This window comes from Amblyomma mixtum, chromosome 3 (genome assembly GCF_055824585.1).
Source record: "Amblyomma mixtum isolate Tamu chromosome 3, ASM5582458v1, whole genome shotgun sequence".
Lineage (NCBI taxonomy): Eukaryota > Metazoa > Arthropoda > Arachnida > Ixodida > Ixodidae > Amblyomma > Amblyomma mixtum.
In genome coordinates, this window is record NC_143014.1 from 335,069,258 (window position 1) to 335,084,450 (window position 15,193).

A 15,193-nucleotide genomic window follows, 5' to 3' on the forward strand; every position below is an offset into this window, starting at 1 on the left:
ATGCGCAGTAAGGTCCACGGAGGGAGCAGGCGAAACGGCGAGACTGTGGCCAATGTAGGTCATGCTACAAAATGTGCTTTTTTTCTCTTTCAAAAGCTGATGTGACATTGTCTTGACTACGGCTTCAAATTTCTTATTGGCACTATCCTCGAAGCTGTGGTAATTAAAGGGCGAATTGGCATGCTTTCTTTTAATTCGCTGTATACAGTGTAGACCGCTTATACGTACGTCGCGGGGGCCGGGAAATCCGCACTATAAGCGGCACCACGCAGTAACCTAAACATTAATTTTTTCTGGTTAACATACACACCAGACAGGTGGTTTCGTTTTCAAAAGCGCACTATTAACCACTGAAGAATAAGCATTCCACGAAGTCTTTTGCACGCTAATATTACTCGTAGTATTAACATATCGCGCACCTAGGGTCCGCGGGGGTTACCGCGGCTGCCGCCGCGGAACTGCGTGCAAGATTATCAGCGTGTGCCAAGTTCCGTGAAGGCGGTCGCGCTGCACGCGGTATATGCCAAAACACCGCTTTCGATCGTTTCACGGGATAAGATATGTCCTTTCCCGGGCTTTTAAGACACTGACGACGAGGACGCCATCACGATGCCAGCTCGGCGACAAAAGGTCTATACTTTCAAAACTCTGACACAGCGCCCCGAACAAACGCAGGCGTGGAGGCCCGTTTAAAGGCCATGGACCCACTCGGCACAATCGAAAACGCACCAAACAACGCGCTGTACCTCGGACAAAGAAAGAAAACCACAACGAGTCACGGCTTGTCTCGAGGCGACATTGCCCCACAAAAAAAAAAAACAAGGCTGAAACTTTTTGCTTGGCTCCCCGTCGCTCTTACAAACAGCATTTTTAAGCAGACAGTGCCAATGTCGAGTCATGCTTGAAGATAGTCTATATTAACTTACCAGTCAATCTGTTCCAATGACCAGTATCTTGCACTGGTTCCGCAGTCGTGAAATTCCTTGCTGCTTGAGGTTTCTGTCGGCGTCTCTTCGAATACAACGAACAAACTTGCAGTGATGCGATCTGGTTCCGGTATCCTCGGTCACCGCCGATGACGCCAAAACGAACTTCGCGGTGTGCAAGCAGCGCTTTCAGTGAACAACGGTGACCTATCGCCGCCCCATGACGCTGAGCACGACAACCACACGTTATTGCATGCGACTGAAATCCTTCCGCTGGTGTACTTGCGCCTTGCGCCTCGTATTTTTTTCTTTTGTCCTACTCATTGCCTTCTTCAGACAGTGCCTGCAACATTAAGGATCCTAGTGGCCTCTGGTCTCTTTCTAGTTCTCTCTCTCCCTCTATGTTTTTTAATACTGTAGCTCTACCTCGCTTCCACGACGCCGATCTGCGCTCTAACAGACACTATTGCTCAAATGTACGTAGTTTTGAAACTCATGATTATTTTAAAATCATAAAATACTACTTGTAATAATAAAATTTATAACTGCTCATGTTAAAAAAAAAACTTACGCGGCTGTATAATAGGCTAGCGCTACCCCTCGGTCCTTCAGAGACACGCACGGACACATGGACGGACATGTGCACGGCGCTGCGGGCGCAGCGGTGGTTATTCGCATCGCTGATCACGTGATGTTTTTCTTCCCGCACATGGCGCCCACATCACCCGCATGCCGCCCGCAGTTCGTATTCTTTCGTTGTCACGCTGGTGCGCTTGGTGATGACGGACGGTGACGGCGCAAGCTTTTTATGATGGAGTGCTTTTGAGCCCCGTGGGACTTTTGCGGCGCAGAAGTGCCGCCTGTGCGTGCAGTGGTTTTTGCTCCGCATGCGAATGCGAGGTGGACGTACACAATCCCGGAAGGCTCATTCTCATGCTTGACAGAAGCAATCACGTCATGCCCCGTTTTAGGAGGTGTCGCCGCCCGTTTGGGAGTGAAATTTCAGGCGAGGACCATTTTACTGTGACCGCTTTTTATCACATATTGCGAGCACAATGAAGTGCGCTTGCTCTGTACGTGTCATATTGGTTTTTGGAAGCTGGCGAACGAGGGCCGGCCGCGCGAAGAGAGTAGAAGGGAAGGAAAAAGGCTGGAAATCTGCGTCGCGCAAGTTCGCGTTTTTGCTCAAAAGACACACAACGCAAGGGGACGCGAATAGTTCCGTGTTCCGCGCGCGTAAATACGCGCAGAATTGCTTTATTGCGCGCCAGAGACGTCCTGCGAAAATAGTAGGCGACGCAGCCTCTATGCTAAGCTGCATCGCGAGACATGGGCGATTGACGCTATAGTGCTATAGTGCGGCTGGCCGCGAAGTACAAAGGACATATTCTTTTGTCTTTTTGCTTCCTGAGCATTTCTGTGAGATTTGCAAAGCTTAGAGCGCACCACTTTCACGTCATGAAAATCTTTACTGGAATTTTTTGTACATTCTGGATGGCCATTTTCAAGAATATGTTGACCTGGAAGCGGCAGATGAAATTCCAGACATGGCTAAAGTCACTATACTAACTAATGATACTCAAGCCCCGAATCAATCATCTGAGCCACCGCCTTTGGTAAGTTACTACCAGCAAGTATCCGGATGTCATTGCAGAATATATTGCACCATTTCATACTTGCTAATTTTTCAATCCATGCAGTTTGCTTATTGAAATGCACAAAATTTCTAATTAAGTTCACTATACAGGGAAATATTGAGTAAAATTGGTAAACTGGTTTTTGAGAAAAGTAAATGGCGCATTATCTGTCTCACATATCTCGGCGGACACCTAGGAGTGAAAGAAGAAAGAGAGAAAGACCACCTGGGGATCTTTAACGTGCACTGACACCATCATATTTAAAAAAAAGTAAATTTTGTACTGTATGTGGTGATCATTGGTATAGCTTGGGCGTACTCGCTTTCATATTTTTTTTCTGTACCTATTTCAGAGCAAAAACTCACAATAACTCAGTTGTTTTAGTTGTAAATTCGGTTTTATATATCTCAAGTTTCAAAGTTTTGTTTGCCTTGATATAAATGTTCTATGGATTTTAAAGCGACTTGTATCACTCCGTTGCTTTGGCTTTTTGAAATTTGTTCTCCCATTTGTCATGCTGCTCTGGCTTGGTTTTGCGCTCCCCTATAGCTTATGCCTGCATGATTAACACTAACTGTTGAAGATTAACAGTAGTGCCATTTCCTGGTGAAATATGAATTTGGAACTTTTATTCAGCCAACGTTCATCTTTTTGTGTGTGTGTAAACTAAAGTCAAGCACCGAAATATAAAAACAAATATAGTTTCTCCATCTCGATAATTTCTTACGAGTGCATGATTATAAGGGCTCACAAAAACGAATTTTGCTGTCGCAGTATAATTTTTATCAAGCACAATTATTGATGTTTTTGTTTTTATGTAAGAAAGTATTTAGGATGCCTATTTATTGTTTACATTTTCCTTACGCATTTTGAAAATTGGTGATTGAAAGCACTGCCTGACCAAAATGCTTGATGCTTTTTGGTTGAAAAGCGAAAGTCAAAACTTAGGTTGCCAGTTTCATAATAAATGCATATATCAGAAATAGCTGTTGTCAGTAAATGTTTGCAGTAAAGACTTTGCTAGTTATTTGTTGTAATAATTTGTTGAGAAGTCAGGAAGAATTATCAGTCATTTTATAATGGTAATATAATTTCTCATTGGTGGCTTCAGAACACAGTGCTTGAGATGGAACGTGATACGCCTGTTCGCACTAATATTGGAGCTGAACCAATGCAAGAGCCTGTGTCCTTTGATCTGTAAGTCTTTTTTTTATGCTTGATCTAAAGTGCATTTGGTCATTATGCTGCTGAGCTTTCTCTAACTAGTATTCCAACTGGTAACTTGCACTTGCAGTAGTGAAAATATTGATGTTGAAAAAATTATTTCGGTTTAGGTATTGCCCACAGTGCCAGTAATAAGTGCCTCAATAAATTCATCTTGAATGCCGTTTAGCTATTGTGGCTGTTTCAAGCACCAGTTGAATGAACAGAAATGCATGTTGAACTCTAAAAACAAAAGCGTCTTGCCTGTCAGCACAAGGAGAGAAATTTAATGACAGTGCTGAAGGAAAATGAAAGCAGTAGTAAGAAAAAAGATGGCCTCTCAGTGGTGCCGTATTCTTTCATATAAACTTGTAAAGTTGTGATGTCAGTTTATTAGCGAAGAAAAAAAATATCGGCAGTTAAAGAACCTTGTAATATGAAATTAATTTACTAACCAGCTGCTGAAAGTGCTGGGTCTCTGCCAAAAAGTATGTGCCTACTGAAGCTTCCCTCATCGTGTCCAATCCTCGGCACATTTGGATTCTGGTCTCTGCTTCATTTTCTGGATTGCTAGACAACTTTGAGTGGTTTCCATTTTATGCTTTCTTCCCGCCACTTTTTTCTGTTGGGTTCTTTTTCATCAAGTGAATAGACTTTCTCAGATTACTGGAAACAATTACACAGGCTTAAATTAAATCTTATTTTAGGTCGCACTTTTCCACACGACGGAAAGGCCTTTGAATTGCCGAGCTTCGGTGGACTTCATGATTTAATCATGTCTGGCAAGCCGCTCACTTCATCTGTGCAGAGGAAGATTGTGGATCTTCTATTCCATGCTATGCTGAAGTACACAATGTAAGTTAAGGAAGCATGACTCATTGTTGCATCTGCGGGGCCCATAGAGTGCCACTGAGTATGTAAAATGCTATACATTTTCCCATTCCAGACTTGCCGTAGTGGTATTTCTGTTTGTGTGCAATGTTAACAAAGTTTTGCACATTTCATTTTCTCAACTCATGCAGCCTTTTCAGAGTAGCCAGAGTGATTATATGTAGTGGATAAACTTCCAGGTTATTAAATGTTTATGCAGTAAACCCTTGCTATTTACGTGCATTTTGAAGACTCAGATAAATCGAGCTTAGAGCATGGTCCTGGCCACCGTTATATGGTGACATACGCTGTTAGTTTAGACACAAGAATCGCGCCAGTTAATTGGGTTGCATTTTGCTACAGGGAGCAAATGCCAGTTTACATGATTTAAGCTACACATTTATCATAATGCTTATATAGTACCTAATTTACAAAGGTCGTGCTGGATACATCAGAGGCTTCTTTGGTGTGTGGGGTTTAATGTCCCAAAGCAACTGAGGCTATGAGAGACGCCACATTAGAGGGCTCTGGAAATTTCGACCACCTGACGTTTTAACATGCATATACATTGCACAGTACACAGACTCCACGCTTTTTGCCTGCATCGAAAAGCAGCCACCGCGGCCAGGATCGAACGCACGTATTTGAGGTTAGCAGTCAAGCGCCATACCTCTGAGCCGCTGCGACGGGTTACCTCAGGGATGCTTTTGGCAAACTTTTCGTTGTGTGCTCTGCCACTATGGGAGTCGTTCTGATTTTGCTTGGTAATCCTATTAACAATAAAACGGCTATATTGCAATAAATTTGTCGAAGATTACAATTTGTAATGTTTTTTCGAAACTAGTATTTTAATGTTTCATACGTCTCTAAAAATACCATTGCTTTCTGTACAGGGTGCCTACAAGGGACTTCTATGCTAGAGTTACTCATCTTCTCCTTCAGAAGTACCCACAGCTGACAGACGTTGTGTGAACTGGATCAGTAAGGAAACTTTGATTGTTTCTGTGTTACAAAACATGATGTAGCTCCTTTTTGTATTCTTGTGTGCTTTGTTGACACGCCAATTTGCCTGGAATAATTTTAATTTTACAGTGATTTCTTGTGCATGTAGAGGTTGTCGAGTGCTTTGAGTTCTCAGCTATTTTGAACTGTGCATATTGAGCAGTGCTGCTTTTTATTTATTTTGTCACGTTTCTTTTACAGGATTCCTGCAAAGTTTCATTACGGTATAAGTTTAAGAATCAGCGACGACGGCTTTCAGAAGATCCACGAGTTGCTGAAAACAAGAGAAAATTTGGTGCACAAAGAAAACAGGCTCAAGGCTTCACGTCAACCGAATTGAAGAGGCACACAAGACCAAAGCTAGTGAGAAATCTTTAAAGTTATAATCCTGTGACTTATGCATTATTTACCAGGATGATTTTGCTTTGCATCCTGGAAGTACACGTGCAGTTGCACTCATTCATATTCATAGTAAATTGTGCATGCTCTCTAAACACTTTTTCTTTTCCTGCATGCAGTTTATCATGTGTCATTCTTAATATTTTTAAACTGATGCCACTTTCTACTAGTATGCGTCGGTGAAGGTAAACTTCAAGCTTTTTCTGTTCAAAACCCTCATACTCTACAGGAGGTATCAAAACATTGTTATGATTTGTTTTGCAATTTCACAAGCTGGAAAGCGAAAAATCAAAATGGCATGTACAAATCCGAGAATGAACTTAAAGGTAAAATGTTGGGTCAGATCAGACTAGCAGATGTAGCTTGCATGAAACATACATTCTAAGTCAGCATTTGAAGGATGTATTTAGGAGTAGGCATCTGCTGTACTTGCACCCAGAAGTCCAGAAGGACTTATTTCTTTGTTTAGATGCTTGTCTGAAATATTCCAGGACATAAGGAATACATACATTTCGGGAGAAGATGACGGCACCTTGGCAGCTCATGAAGAGTGGCTTTTAGCTGAGGCAAAAGAGGAAATCTTGATGAAAGTGGCATACGAGAGAGAATGACACTGACTGCAAAGAGCAAGTTTCAAAGCATCAGAGCGATGAAAACTGAAGATGTGAAAAAGCTGTACCCATATATGATGCAGCCAGAGAGGGTAAGTTATTGCCTTAATTTTTTTCTTTGCATATGCATGGAGGATATTTAAAATACTTTTTTGTAGCTCAAAATGTTTCATCCCTTGCCCTAACTACTCATGAGACTGGGACATCTGATAGGATTTGAAATTAAGATGAATTAGAGTGATAAAAGATAGTTTTGCATGAAAGGTTCGAGCACGTTACTAGAATCATTGGTAATTTGACTGGATTCTATTTGCTGGCATGTTTAGCCTTTATTAATAAGACATTATACTGACTCCATTTTTACTGGTTTAGGTTCACAGAAGGTGAAGGGTAGCATCATCTTCAATAGCTAGGTTTTAACTTGATTAGCTTAAGAATTAGTCTTCATAGCTAATCTATCAATGATGTAATAAATGGCATGATTTTCAGACAGAAAACACTGCAGAATATTATAGAGAAAGGGCTGGAAGATGAAATTCTTTCAAGAGCACAGAGCATATGAACAAGTGGTGAGGGGAAGACTCGGACACTAGCCAAGAGTTCAGCAAGACTTTTCTTCACAAAGTCAAATTCACTTCCAAACCGTTGGCTAGTGCCTGAGGCTACCCCCTAACCGTTGTTGTTCCTTTCCTTTCTTTCTGTTTCTAAAGAACATTTTGTTTTCCATAATTAAGTTCGATATTTATTTATAGTGCTGTGAAGTAATGCACTGAAAACAGCAATATACATGGACTTCCATCTCTCATGTAGTTCATTGAAGACTTCAAACGGCTCATAAGGTCGGCTGTGACGGATTGCATCAGCCGTGGCATTGACGCTACAATTGCTCTTGGACGACAGGAGGTTGTTGCGTGCAGTGAGCCAATACTCCAGCTTTTGCAACAGACATTACCACTGGACCCAGCACGGCGCAGGACTCGACGTACGTGCTGAATTTAAAATCAAGTATAAAAGTAATTTCAACTACTTGTGCAGAATATCCTTTTTATGCTTTGTTTTGTTCACTTTTAGCATGAAAACAGAACTGACTTCCAAGTGGCTCAAAGCACTTTTTTCATGTTTAGATTATTACATGTACTACACTGCTGCCTTAAAAAAATATTTTTGTTGTAATTGACTCAGAAATATAGAATTGGTGATATGACTTGTTCAAAAAACATATATAAAAACATTTCCAATAAATTCGACTTTCCAGATATTGATGCAAGTATAAATGCTGTAAACTTGTATGCGGTTCTGAGTTTCTAGCAGGACGACTTCATCTCAAAAATTCTTTTGCAAAACATTTCGCATGACTTTTGTACTAAGTTTGTACTAGTGAATGTGGCACTCGTTGCAAGACATGGTAGAAAAGAGCTTTCTCGTTAAAAACAGCCTGTGATAGCATTTATCGCAGCGACGTAGGTTTCTGTAAAAGAAATTTGAACTAGTCAAGTGCAATGTATATACCATTTGATGGGGCATGGCTTTCATGTCACTCGTCAGATACTTACACTATAGGAAGCCAACAGCCACTGATCCCAAGAAAAGCATAGGGAATATTCGTTTTTGCGGTGGGCATCAGTGTGAAATAGTGATGTAATTGAGTTAAAATATTCAGAAAGTAGAAGAAAAACAACCATGTGTCTCCGGCAGGATCCAAAATAAGGGAAAGGCAAAATGTGTCATGGCATAGTTTCTGAGTCAGTGTTGCAGCTTGATGGTATATTTGAGCACCTTTTTTTCTTCAGACCTCCTTTCTCTCGCAGCCTTTAAAATAATAGCCCTGAATGTTAAAGAAGCGAAAGCTTTTCAAGCAATGTTTGTGCAAGAAGGTGTATGTACTACCAACTTCATATTTTTAGGATTACATTCCAATCAGGGAATTCCACTTGTGAATATAACTTACACATCTTTTGAGAGAAAATTTCACCAGTTGCGATTTTACTGCGTCGAATATAACATCTCAGTTATCCATGCAAGCAAAGATGACGCCTTTTTTTTTCTGAGAGTATTTCTTAAAGATGAATAATAAGGGAGTAATTACTCATTGACACCCACCCAAGCGCAGCCATACGGCTACAAAGGAAAGCTATAAAGCTTTCTCAGAAACTTCGCAGTTAAAGAAAAATTCGTCCTGGTCCGGGATTCGAACCCAGGACCACCGCTACACCGGAGCAGTCGCTCTACCAATTGAGCTGGCCGGGACGGCAAGCTCATGGTAGTGCGAGAGCGAATTGATCAATAACTCGAAGTGGGAACAGTGTTGGTCAAACAGTAAGGCCGTCCTGGTCAGCTCAGTTGGTAGAACGACTGCTCCGGTGTAGCGATGGTCCCGGATTCGAACCCCAGGCCAAGACGAATTTTTCTTTAACTACGAGTTTCTGAGAAAGCTTTATAGCTTTCCTTTGTAGCCGTATGGCTGCGCTTGGGTGGACGTGAATGAGTAATTACTCCCTTATTACAAATCTACTCCACCTTGGGGGATTCCCCTAAACATTTGACCATCTTAAAGTTGAATATGCATTCATGAAAATAATGCCCATTGTGTGTTTATTTGGAAAGTATCATAAATACTGTTATGCCCTATGATATCTTAATGTTATAAAAATATTGCATTATGGATGATGCAAGCTGTAAAGTAACAAGCCACAGCAATTAGCCACCTAAATTGTAAACTTGTTTTTCACTGCAGGGTCAAGATATAATGCCAATCACACCTTGTGTACTTTACTGTGGCGAGCCCATCGAAGATGCGGACTACTTCTACCTCATCGTGGAACGCAAGCGCCTGTTTTCGACATGCAACGAAGGAGGACTAAATGTTTTGCTTGGAGCATACTGGCTGTTCAACTAATGTTATTCAAGTTATGCATTTTACACGCTAGTTGTCTTGGAGCATCTGTATTTAAAGATGCACGTGACAACACCCCGAACAGTTGTCACGAAGTATTTTAACAAAATTGTCAAAAAGCGTAAATTGGAAGATGCTGGCTTACAAGAAACTTAATTCCAGAAACCAAGTGCTAGCTGTTTGGCGGTAATAAATTTTTGCGAGTGCTATAAATTCCTTGTCTCAGTGACTTTCTATAGCTGTTTTATAAACCCAGCACTTCATCCATTTCTGCACAGTGCCTGAGCAACTCGTTCATATAAAGTGTAAGCAGAGTAGTACCTGCAAGCCGGCTTTTGGGGTGCAAGCTTGAAAAGTGTTTTATGTTCCTGTATAGGTATCAAAAATCATTTCATGTGGTTCTGTGAGAAACATTCTTCATTTTCACCCATTTATACAATCCAGTAAGCAAGATGTTGCCGCAAGCCGACTTGGGAGCAAGATTCGGAGAATGTCTGATTAATGTTCTTGCCTGTGGAATGAAAGTAGGTTGTTTAATTTTGCACATATATACGGTTCTCCTATGTGTGCTTTCGTTTTCATTTGTAACTGATTTCTTTGCAACAGTTGCATATACTGTGCCAGTTCCTAGCTTTTGCTTTACGAATGACTTATGGAGTCGTTCGTAAAGCACAAATTGCGAACTGTGACAGGAATACACCTGCCGTATGAGAAACACCCTTCCTTGAAGGGTGCAGGTTCAGCACCCCTAGCAAAAGGGTGTGGTCCCAGTACCCCACTTGGAAGGGTGCAGATGCAACACCCGTGTCAAAGGGGTGTTAATATACTCATCCCTAGGGTGCTCCCCATGCCACAAGCCATTTACACCCTTAGGGGTGCAAAATGTTTTACTGTGATATGCGCACTACCAGTCTGCAAGATTCACTTACGCTGAACAACTCATAAAACAATTTTCCCTTGATTACATCTCTTCACTGCTGTGTCATATTTAAGTGCCTTGTATTTATCTTCTCGCATTATTGTAAAAGGCAATACAATCTGAGGACCTCATCTGACACTATAGATGGAAATGGATGAAATCTATTTCGATAAAAAAGATTTTATTGACAAGAAAAGTGAAGCATTGCAACATATTACATTACAAACATTCGCAGAAAAATTAACACTTTGTAATTAAGGAACATGCGATAAGGAAAAAAGTTCAGTACATGCAATGCATGTGTAGCATGCGGCAAGCAATTTAGAATTTCAATTGATGAAAGCTTAAAGTTCATGTGTCCTGTATCTTCACAGTGTAAGTATAAAAGCGCCAAATATGGCAGGAGGTTGATAAATAATTCAGAAATCAGTAAAGCAATGAAAAACGTGCATTCAAAACGGTGCGTCCCTTGTGCTCTTGCATGTACAGTGCTTCTGTGTTAAGTGGAAGTGCTCATCAAAGTAAACAGTTTCAAGCCGTCTCTTCAACAACAGCAATATCTTCTTAATGTAAAGTATTTCACGGAGTTGCACAAAACTTGGCGGGGAATCATTAGGAACATATTCCACAACAACAAAACCGGCCTTGTATGTCTTCCCATCCAAACGAACTGAGCTTACAGTGTAGGAATGAGTAGTTTCAAGGTTATGCTCTGAAATGAATTTCTTTACTTTTTCAGGGAGGTTTGCAAAATTGACAGGCAAACATCTAGTTGTCTCTCGCACTGTATTGCTGGTCTCCACTGCCAATTAAAAACATTTAAACTATTGGTGCCTTAGAGCCAAGCTATAGGCGAGGCTCTTAGAATTGTGTATTCTGCGAGCAGTGTGCTTAAAATATTGGTGCTGTGCTTCAAATCGCATTGCCCAAAGCCCAGTCAAAGGCCCAAAATTTTCAATGCAAGATGGGTAATGAATCGTGTAGTGCATCTTACAAGGAAAATCACAGCTGGAAACAAGGCCTTGAAGTCCAGAAGAAAGAAGTGAATCTTCATCTGCAAGTAAGCAATCGTTGAAATAGAAATTTCTGGGCACATTATTATGTCCACGATTTCGCGGAGAAGCAAGTAAAGATGCCAAAATTCGTTGTCCAATTTATTTATTTATTTATTTATTTATTGTACCCTCAGGGCCCGAAGGCATTACAGAGGGGAGTGGGAATACATAAAATTTTCAGTCTAAACAGCAACAACAAGAGAAAACAAAAATAAACCAGGAATACATGACAAATTGAAAACACAGGAAGGCAATAAGATTAGAATGCAGTAGGGATATATTAAAACAGTGTGTAGACAGTGAAAGGCAATTTTTATACAGTAATAAACGACACATACTCAGAAAGAAACATTAAGGACTTGACGAAATGCATTGATATCAGAAATACCTGCGATGTCGTGGGGAAGGTGATTCCAGCTGGCACAAGTTCGAGGTATGAATGAATCATGAAAACATTTGGTGTGACAAGATGGGATTCCAACTTTATGACGGTGATCAACGCGTGCTGATATGTAACATGGTTTTGACAGTAACTTAGGGTTGAGAAAGCTGTTGTGGTAAATTTTATGAAAAAGACACAATGAGGCTATTGATCTGCGGTGGGAAAGAAGTGGTAGGGACAAACTTGATTTCATGGCGGTTACACTGCTTGTTCGGTGATAATTAGAAAGAATGAAACGGCATGCGCGGTTCTGCACAGCTTCCAAATCTGAAACAAGTGAATCGATGCCAGGGCTCCAGACAGATGCAGCATATTCTAACTTGGACCGTACCAATGTTTTATAAAGTAATAATTTTATTGAACTAGATGAACGTGAGAAATTTTTGCGAAGGTACCCAAGCATGCGATCAGCGTTATTTATTATGTATTCAACGTGAGTTTTCCAAGACAGGTTACAAGAAACGTAAACACCCAGATATTTATAACATGACACGGTTTCGACAGACACGTTGTTAATGTGATAAGAGGAAGGGGCATTAGAGAGACGAGAAATGCGTACATGTTTACACTTATTAATGTTTAGTTGCATGTTCCAAATAAAACACCAGTCAAGAATCTTGTTAATATCGGATTGAAGACAACAGACATCATTATCATCTTTAATTTCGCGGTAAATAACACAATCATCGGCAAAAAGATTAATTGAAGAAGAAATGTTAGCCGGTAAGTCATTTATATAGATGAGAAAAAGGAGGGGCCCAAGAACTGACCCCTGAGGCACTCCGGAACGGACAGGCAAAGAATGCGAGTTTGTATTGTTCGCTGTTACGAATTGTGAACGGTTAGAAAGAAAGCATTGTAGCCATGCAAGGACATTAGGGTCTATGTTAAGATTGCTTAATTTAAGAAAGAGAAGCTCATGCGAAACAGTGTCAAACGCTTTCGAGAAGTCCAAAAATATGCAGTCTGCCTGAGACCCGTGGTCAAGGATGCAATGAAGGTCATGTGTGAAACATATTAGCTGAGTTTCGCATGAAAAAGACTTACGAAAACCATGCTGGGCAATGCTGAAAAAGGAGTTAGATTCTAAAAAAGAGATGAGATGAGAATATATGACGTGCTCCATGATCTTGCACGGAATACTAGTGAGCGATATAGGTCTAAAGTTATCAGGAGAATGTTTATTTCCGGACTTATGCAGTGGAATCACCTTCCCAATTTCCCAATCATTGGGAATACAACCTGTTACAAGAGACTGTTCAAACAATTTAGTAAGAATTATGGAACAATAGAACTTTGTATTAATTAAAAACTTCGAATTAATGTTGTCAACACCGCAGGAAGAGGAATCCTTAAGATTTTCTATGATGCCCTGGATGCCTGACGCGTCGAATACAACTGGATCCATAGGAAGAGCATCAAAAACAGGGCACACGCGATGAACAAGAGAAACATTGCTAGAAAATGCCGCAGCAAATGTATTGTTTAGAACAGAAGAACATTCGTATGGAGGAAAGGCAACACCATCAGAAGAAGTAAGTAGAATTGTGGAAGCGTCTTTCTTGTTAACTACATTCCAAAATTGTTTAGGATTATTGACCAGCATAGCAGGCAGGGTGTGGTTAAAAAATGTGTCCTTTGCGTTTTTTAGCGCACCTTTGTACTCTGCAGCTGCGGAAAAGTAGGCCTCCCATCGTTGTTTAGAATTCAACAACTTCGCAGAGCGGAACAAGCGCTTCTTTTTATTGCAGAGTCTTTTTAAAACATTATTAAACCAGGGTGATTCCCGATCGCACTTCAGAGATCTTAATGGTACAAAAGTGTTAATGAGATGTTCAACGATATCCTTGAACAAATCCCAGTTAGTGTAAACAGAACGCTGTGAAAAGCCTGGTAAGTAATCGTCCAAAAAACGAGCTAGTTCGCAGTTAATAGCGTTAAAGTCAGCCCGTTTATAATCTCTAATTTGTTTAGTCTGACTAACTCGGATAGATACAGGAATTTGTACATCAAAATGGAGCAAAGAATGATCACTGAGACCAGGTAGGTAAAAAATCGAAGGGATAAGATCAGGCACGTTAGAACAAGATCTAAAACATTCGATGAGGATAAAGTAGTTCGAGTAGGTTTAGAGACTAACTGCGAAAGATTGAAATCCATACAAGTTGACAAAAACTTTTTACACTCCGTAGAAAAAGAGCTGAGATAAGGTGATGTATTAGTCCACACGATACTAGGGTAGTTAAAGTCGCCAGCTAAGACAATAGGTGTACTCGGAAATCGTACAGTGATCATGTTAAGGGAATCATGCAGTTCATCAACGAATGTTGGGCTCGAGGACGGGGGACGGTAACATATACCCAAAATCATTCTCTTAAAACGTACACTAAGTTCCACCCAAACCAGTTCCAGGCTAGTTGGAATATTAATAGGCGTTGCTACAAAGTTATCCGCGACAGCTATTAAAACACCTCCTCCAGATCTCTCACTTCTGTCAGATCTAAACACGTTATAGCGTTTTTTACAGTCAAATAGTTCAATGTCCGCTATCTTGGAAGAAAGCCATGTTTCGGTTAGTAAGACGACATCAGCATCACACGAATCAATGATAGGATTAAGTTCATCCCGCTTGGGTAGTAAGCTTCGTACGTTGGAAAAAAGAAAAGAAAGCGAGTTGCCAGTATCGGACACCGGCCCACTGCCCCTCGCGCAGCCCTATGGCGCGTAGGTCGAGCCAGAGGTACCGTGATTTGATTGCTGATTGTGGACTGGCGAAGGAGACAATCGATCAGTCTGCTCAGCATGTGACGAAGCAGCGCTACCGTGACTCGAGTTACTATCAAGAAAAGTTGCTGATGCCCGAAGATTAGCCTCCATGAAAACGCAGTCGCGAGCAGGGTTATAACTGTAGCATTTGTTCTTAATGTACAGTTTGTTGTACCTAAGCTTGTAAAACGAGTCCTGACCCTTAGCGAACTGAAGCAGCTTTTTCCTGGCCTGACGCGTTTCCAACGAGTAATCTTCACTTACGGTGATACCTTCATCTTTAAGTTTGGCTGACTGGGATAGAATTTGTTGCTTTGTTTTAAAGGAGCAGAACTTCACGATGACCGGGCGACATTTATCATCCGTAAATGTACCAATCCTATGAGTACGTTCAAACGCATCCTTCGTAAGCGCCGGACTGAAGCAGTTAGAGATAACGCTCAAAAGCTTGTCTTCCGTTCCTTCCCATG

At 41.0% G+C, this 15,193-nt stretch overlaps 1 pseudogene; it reads left to right on the forward strand.

The window, feature by feature from the left end:
* On the forward strand, positions 1–9,544 carry LOC149356032 (uncharacterized; annotated as a pseudogene).
* Positions 9,545–15,193: the final 5,649 nt, after the last annotated feature.